The sequence below is a fragment of the Quercus suber genome, unplaced genomic scaffold, assembly GCF_002906115.3.
Source record: "Quercus suber isolate HL8 unplaced genomic scaffold, Cork oak 2.0 scaffold_164, whole genome shotgun sequence".
Lineage (NCBI taxonomy): Eukaryota > Viridiplantae > Streptophyta > Magnoliopsida > Fagales > Fagaceae > Quercus > Quercus suber.
This window is the reverse complement of record NW_027069625.1, coordinates 1280755-1289226: the sequence shown is the minus strand read 5'-3', so window position 1 is coordinate 1289226 and position 8472 is coordinate 1280755. Positions and strand designations below refer to the sequence as shown.

Sequence of the window (8472 nt, the reverse complement as noted above, 5' to 3'; positions counted from 1 at the left end):
TGAGAGAGAGAGAGAGAGAGAAATTCAAATTATGGCGTCCGTTCCTGATGATAGCTCTTATATCATCAGACCAAGACACCAATCAGTTTTTGGTTTAGGTAAGGATTGAACCATAAATCTCTTATACAACTATCAGAGACTTTACCAGTTGAGCTGACTAAAACCCACCACCTGTCATGAGTTCCAATTGCTTAAAATAGTTCAAAACAGAATAAAGTTTGATTATGTTTAATATTATTTAAATAATCCCTTATTAATTAGAAATATAATTTAATTACGAATCATTTTCTCTGCTAATTCTTTCAATTGACTTTTCTTTGTTCCTCTCTTTAGGGTTTAGGGCAATGGAATTCTGGTTTGAATTTGTTTGTGGTTAATGGCTTTGGATTTCAATTTTATGCTTTAGGGTTTAGTATTTATGCTTTTCAAGGTTTACAAATTAGAATTAGGGTTTTGTGCATAGGACATATATAGAGTTTTGGGGTTTTTGTTTATATTTTAGGGTTTACAGAGGAATTTATGGTTTACAGTTTAGGGCCCTCTTCATGTCAGCATTTTAATTCTTAAAGTCATCTAATACCAATTAGAACTCACCTCATGAGTTCAATTAGCTTAAAATAGTTCAAAATAGAATAACTTTTTATTATATTATGTTTAATATTATTTAAATGATCTATTATTAGAAACATAATTCAATTATGAATTATTTTCTCTGCTAATTCTTTGAATTTAATTTTATCTGTTCCTTTATTTTGGTGTTAATTTGCTCTATCTAATATTTATTTTTCATATTCCTGGTGTTATCATTCAATTAGATATCATAATCTTAGTTTCATTTCCTGAGTATCACACAGATTACTCTCTTTTTTTTTTTAAATCCCTTTGGTCGTGTTGAACCGAGATTAGATGAACCCTCTAGTTGTAACTATTAAAAAATAATCCCGCCTTCAAAAATTTAAAATTTAATGGGTGTGGTGGCAATTTAATTACAATGTTTCAAAGATTTCAATTATGTAAAAGTTAATTGGTTTAATGGTAGAGAACAATCAGTATGAAACTCATAAATTTGATCTTATGATCTCTAAATAAATAAAATAAGAAAACCTTACTGGAAATTTCTTCTATCATGATGAGATATAGAGGTAGGGGAAATAATATAATTTGGCTAAGAGTTAAAAGAGAAAGATTAAAAGTTACCATCATGAAATTTCTTCTTTTCTTTTTCTTGCCTGACAAGTGAGCTCACTGCTCCTAACTTAATCGAACTCTATTCATAAATGGTGTGAGATCATTTGTGCATTTAATTGGTGTGTGGTCACTGGTATGTAAAAGTTACCAAAATAATATTTCTTCTTATGAAAAAGACCAAAATAATATATAAACAAACTGACGTAGATTTTTCATCAGCTTGATAAGACTTTCTTGGCCTCTCATGTTACTAATACCCATTTTTCTTCTCAGTTGTCATCTAGGGATGATAACATTTGTATTAAACAACTAACACAAACTAATTTAAATGGTTTTAAAAGAAAAGCACTGCCATGACATTTCTAAGAAGAATGGGAAACAATTATCCGAAGACTTGACAAATGACAGACCTCAAGCTCCATGCGTCATATTATTACATCGTTTCTGACTATTATTTTGGACCAATCCCAGTTTAGCGTGCAGGCTAATCCAAAAGATGTGATTTAAAATGTATTTAAATATTAATTACATCTCATTTCATTAGCAGAACTGTAGAAGGGAACCGACATCATGGACATGGGGAAATTGTAGTGTGCGACACGGGTCAATGCCAAGATAAATGTCGTATATCATGTGATTTGACGAGAACTAATACATTTAGCTTTTACCATGTGTACTTGCATTGCAGGGGTTGAAATTTGCAAAGAGAAAGTATATGGAAACAATTTTGATGTCATAACTTTTATCTAAAGTTTGATTGTGACTGAAATAAAAAAATGATGGGTTCACATAAGTTTCTTTTCTTTTCTTTTCTTTTCTTTTTTTTTTTCTTTTTTTTCTTTTTAGAATACTGGTTCTGATTACTCAATATTGGAGAATTTAATTAGTTATAACAAAAGTAATGGTAATCAGTAGTAGTAAAAGATTTGATATGCACAACGTGCTGCGTTGCTCCAACCCAATTAAAAATAAGAAAAATAAAAAATAAAAAATAAAAAACTTCTAACTTTAAGGTAAGAGAAAATTAATCTAAGTACAAATTTTGTGTCATAAGGTTTACAACTTAATTTAACATGATTGATTATGAATGGTAAAAAAAAAAAATATCTATATAAAAGTGATTGTCCACCACTTACAATTAACTACTTAACTAATTAAGATAAAAATTGTGGTCACTGAACTATTATGTAATTTTGTTGTTATTTTTTTTAAAGGTAAAGGTAATTTAGATGCAAGCCAAAAAAATAAATAAATAAATAAGAAGAAAAAGTTAGAACACAAAATTGTCACAATTTTCTTTTCATAAATATTAAGGTGATAAATTATAATTTAAGTTTCTTTAAAAAATTTCTCTCATTTTCTCGTGTTTGTTACAAATACTTAGTATTCTAAAAAAAAAATTGTAATTAAAGTAACATCCCCTTAGGAAGCTTATCATTAACCATTACAATTTTTTTTTTTAATATCTAGATTTATTGTTTAACAATAAAAACAAAAAGGTAACCTTTAAATTCTGTAAGTGACTGCCAAATGGCCCAAATGTCTGGTGTTAATTTGTTTAAAAAACTCCCCGAATAGAAACTCAACAAATATTGGTGATATAAATAATTACAATGCCATAACCCAACTAGCACCAGTGGTCTAGTGGTAGAATAGTACCCTGCCACGGTACAGACCCGGGTTCGATTCCCGGCTGGTGCATTATTAGATATTCTTTAATTTTGCTGTTCTTTTTTTTGAACAAATTCTGCTGTTCTTTTTGTGTTTACTTTAAAGAAATGTCTCACAAACCACCTTATGAGTGAACTTTTTTTTTTTTTTTGCTGAATACCTTATGAACTTACAAATGTCTTATTAGAGATTTAGAGTTCGAAATATTTAATGGCAACAAATTATATTTGATAATATAAGAGGTTAAGGATATTTATATAAAATAAAAATAATTTTATAAATAGTAAAATTCTATTCACAACATGTTCATATATGAAATTACATAATTTAAAAACAATAGATTATAAAACATAAGGTACTTGACTATTTTATAGAGCATATTGAGAGTACTAATAATATTCGAAGCATTTAAGCCTCCTTAAGCAAGTATGAAAACACAATTTTAGTAAAAGGAAACTATTTAGACGTTATTTTATAAAATTAAATATAAATTTATAATCACTTCAGCCTAAACAAACCTTAGAAATAGTCATTATTATATATGAAACTTCGTTGAAAACTCAACAGTTCATTAGAGATGGATTTGTTGGGGGAAAAAAAACTTAACATACGTGGTAAATGTTAAAAACAATTGTTTGAAATTAAAAATAAATAAAAAAATTCAGATTTTAATGTAAAAATAATTTTTACAAATTATAAGTTTTAGGAAAACTTGCATGATTCCTCCTATAGTTTAGAGGTTAATCGCAGGAAATCTTTTGATAATACAGATTCCTAAATCTTAATGATATTCCGCGATCAACCTTAGATAGTCTAACTATATTATATTGCATTGCGTTATTGGAATTCATGTCATATATTTGAAAGAGGTTGACCCCTTTGTTTTTCTCAGGTTACAATATATCTAACTTAGAGCCTTTATATTATATTATATTTTTTTATATTATAATATTATAAAATTTTTCACTTTATTTATTTATTGAATAAACCATATATTTTTTTATTAAAAAAAATTCCACAAAAATCCTAAATTTTTAAACGTGTTGTAATTCTCCTCCAGAGTCACGTTGACAAACAAGGGGAAAAAAATCGAGGAAACTGCGCAAAAAAACTTATCAGGATAAAAAAAAAATAATAAATAAATAAATCCATAACCTTTACCACGTGTGGTATTTTAGTTTAAAATATTCATAAAATAATCACATATTCATCGGACTGTATTATGCTTTAGGATTTTAAGTCATTTTGTAAACTTTTGTAATAGAATATTATATGTGATTCTCATGAAAAGATTTTAGTACTAAGTAAGACTTTAGAGCATTCTCATTTACTTATGTACAAAACATACATTCTGCACCACAAAAAGTTACTTATACTTGTATCTATAATTTTCAAATTTGGATCAACTGGTTCAACTAGGATTCGAATCTTGGGGTTTGTTTGAGATCCACTTATTTTGCTGAAACTAAAATTTTTTTTTACTAAAAGTACTGTAGATATAGTAAAATTTAGCTAAAATAGTACAATTGGGTCTCATGAATAGTACCAAAAAGTGCAGTGGAACCCATAAATAGTAACAAAAATAAGTTAAATAGTAAAATAAGCTGACAAATTTCACCATGCCAAATGCACACTTAATCTACCAAACCCTTTTTTGATTCTTTGACAATTCTAGATTTTAAAATTATGCTTATATAATACATAATTATTTATTATTTACAAAACCTCTACAATCACTATAGTGTGTAGCCTCAATTAAAAATAAAAAACATAGAATAAGTATAGCCTCAAATTGAAAACTAAAAAATTTCCTTATATATAGATTTTATAGTGTAACAATAGAGCAAAAACACGAATTATAATTAGATTTGGGGTTAACTTAACTAGAAAAGTCTTTTGTTGTTAATTAAGAGATTTGAGATTCAATCCTCCATTCATACCAATAATAATAAAATGCAATCATTATGAAGCGAACACCATAAGTTTGCAATATTATCTAAAAAATAAAAATCAAGTATCAACCACTTGCTTTGAAACTTATGCTTAGAACAGGAATGAAAAGCACCATTTTCCTAGTCAAAAGTAAGAAAACTCTCTAATGTGACTCAATTGGGCTAATCAAATGATTTAGTGGAAAGTATTAGGCCTATCTTTACAGGTCACTAGTATTTGGTTGGGGTAAAAAGGAGGGGGGGGGGGGGGGGGGGGTGGGGGGGGGGCGGTGGAAAATGAGAGAGAGAAAAGTGGGGAGAGAATGGTAGGAGTGAGTGTTTGGTTGAGGGGGAAAAATGAAAGAGATTTTGGTAAGGTTCAAGAGTTTTCTCTTCAGGCCCACTAAAAAACAATTTCCCCAAATTCGGGAGAAAATAGGAGAGAAAATGTGAACAAAAGCTTTGGACAAAAATGTACTAACAATGTTTCTTTGCTATTTTTTTTTTTTTCCATTTTCGTTTTCGTCTAATTCTTCTACAGTTTTGCACTTCTGCTATGTTTAATTCTTTCTTTTCTTTTTCTTTTTTTGTTCATCCTTTTTTTTTTTCCCTCATTTGTTTTGAGTTATTGTGTTCATATTTTTTTTTTAATTTTTTTTTTTATGAAGTGCTCATTCATGTACATTTTTTTTTTATATAATAAAAGTACATTCTCTCATTTTTCTTCTTAAGCAAACAAAATGGTTTTTAATCATTCTACTTTACACACATTCTTAACCCCACAATTTTAAATTCTCATAATAATCCAAACCCAAATTCTCTATATCTAGAGGGAGAGGAGTACCATGCTTCTAATCATTGTATCAGCAATTCAAATGTTAGGACACATTTGGTATATTAAATGAATATTATAATGTTTTAATAATCCAAACCACACAGTTTTGAACTCACATAAAAATCTAAACCAAAATTTCAATATCTAAAAGGAGAGAAATTCTATGCTACTAATCATTGCATCAGTAATTCAAATGTTAGGGCCTGTTTAATATACTAAATGAAGATTACGAAGGGGTAATAATATTTATTATAGTCAAAAAAAAATGTTATAATAGAATAATTATTACTATTTATTAGTTTTTTTATTTTGTAAAATTATTTGTTACATTTGGAAAGTTTGTATTTTTAGAAATATATTAATTTTTAAAATGACTACATATACTAAGAAATAGCTATTAGGTGAAGCAATAGTTATTTTTCAATTTAAGGAATAACTATTCCTACATAATAACTACTTTCTTTAATGAAAATGCAGCCAAATAACTGAAAAGTTATCAGTTATCACACACGAATAATTATTTAACTACAAGATCAATTACTGTGTGCTAAACAAATTCTTATTATGCATACCAAACATATTCTTTTTTAGAAGATACCAAACATGTTCTTATATGAGAATATTTTAACATATGAATTTTTTCTAGAAAATTGTTACGTCCATTACATTTTCATAACACTTTCATAACAAATTTTAGGTGGAAGATTGTTACTAAATCTTATTTGAATTCACAATTAAAATTACTTTTTTTATCCATCAATAACAACCTATCATATAGTATTTGTTATGAAAATATTGTGGATATAACAATTTTTTTAACTTATAATTGAAATTCAATCCAAACCCTTTTATTTTTCTTTGAATATTTATACTATTGATGTCTAAAGAATTAATTGATTCAGGCTACATGGTTGGATTTATGGTTTATGTAGTCTTTTTTTTTTTTTTTTTTTTTTTTGGTGGGGTGGTTGGGGGGGGGGGGGGGGGGGAAGCATAGTTTATGTAGTTAACTGTGCATGCGTTTAATGATATTTAGACATGCGGTTCACCATTTCAAGCACCAGGGTCTAAGACTCTACAAATGATGGTTTGGCCGGTAATAAATTAGAAATATACGGAAATTACAATTAAAATTCTCACACCCACACAAACATATATATATATATATGTAAGGACCTGATTTGAATTCCTAGCCCAAAAGGTAGATGGACTTAGACCCAAAAAGCTCAAAACAATGAATTTGTAAAGAATGGATTTGAAAACTAGGCTTTAATGAATCAAACAACAAGTAAAATAGATCTTGATGACAAAGCAATGAAGATAACAAATTTACACTAAGGAAAAATGTCCTCAGTAATGTCCGAGGAGATTGGTTCCTATATATCTCTTTCAAAGTTCGATTACAAGTTTGATTCCTAACAAATTTGATTCCTAATTGCTACAATATTTTTCTTCTTAATTTTTCTGATCCCCTTCATTATTTTTTCTCTCACGTCGTCTCATCAAATTCCCTCTCTTTCTTTCTTTTTCTCTTTATAAAGATAATAATAAATAAATAAAATTTTAAAAAAATGGTTATTTAAATAAAATAAAATGTAAATAGATAATTTGATTTTGGTGTTTTTAAAAAGTAATTGTAAAAAAAGAAAAAGAAAAAATATGTTTTATGCCAAAATAGATAGGATTTTTTGCACTAAGCTAATGCGAATACTCTATAGAGCATTTGCATTAGACAATGCAAAATAGAAAAATAGCTCAAATTTACATATTTAAGCTCTAAAATCACTCAAATCAGTTAATTTAAAAAATATGTAAATTTGCAAAATTATTACTGTTACCGTGTAAATTTACAGTGGTACTATTCATTTTACATTTTTTTTTTCTCTTAATAATGAAGAAAGGGGGTGGATGGTTGTTGTTGTGTCATGTGTGAAGAAATAAAAACAATTGATACTTTAATGAATTAGAGTTTAGAATAGATGATTTCATGTGTGTATTTTTTAAAAGTGGTTATGTAGTATAAAAAACTTATATATTAATGCTAAAATAAAAAATAATTTTTGTATGAACTAATGTGAATGCTCAACCGTGTAAATATACATGGTTACTATAGCAACTCTACAAATTTATATATTTTTAGCTTCACTGATATGGGTGATTTTAGAATTTAAATGTGTAAAATTGAGCTTTTTATTTATTTATTTAAATTTTGCGTTGTCTTATATAAATGCTATACGTATGTAACACATGTCAATCATAAATTTGGTTTTGAAAAGAGATTTGGCTTGTCAAGACTCAAAAGCATGTATTCGCCTTGGTCCATTAACTAGGAAATTACTTCTTCTTCTTTTCCAAACCAAAGTATTTAATTTCCAATATTTAGTATGTGTGATTCACTCAATTTTAGCAATCATCTCTTATTGGCACTTGGCAGTTTGACACACTTAATATAAACAATAATCTCAATAATGATACTCAAGAAAGTCTGAAATAAAGTGTAGTGCTATCCATTACTTCAGATAGTGACAATTGTGTTTCACTTTTTGCCTATTGGTGTAAAAACATCTAGCATACAGAAGATCTCTTCATCATACCAAAAATATATGCATCCCAACTTTAAAAACTAGATAATCTTGAAGCTACATTCATTTAGGGTTTTGTTTCATTTGTTGACACTAAGCAACAAGTATAGAGACCCTTGTTTCATCTAACCCTTATCTTTATTGCAAAAGTTGCCTTTTCACTCTCAAGAAAGGCGCTCATTGATATTGATTCGTTCAAAAATTAGGTTAAACCGTGACTTATTGAATCATAGATGACGTGTATTCCACGACAAGGCATGGTGAA

The 8472-nt window shown here is 27.9% G+C and overlaps 1 non-coding gene across 1 annotated transcript; it reads left to right on the top strand.

The window, feature by feature from the left end:
- The first annotated feature begins 2818 nt into the window (after positions 1 to 2818).
- Positions 2819 to 2889, top strand: TRNAG-GCC (transfer RNA glycine (anticodon GCC)). Its single transcript has one exon. It is a non-coding gene; the product is annotated as a tRNA-Gly (tRNA).
- The last annotated feature ends 5583 nt before the right edge of the window (positions 2890 to 8472 follow it).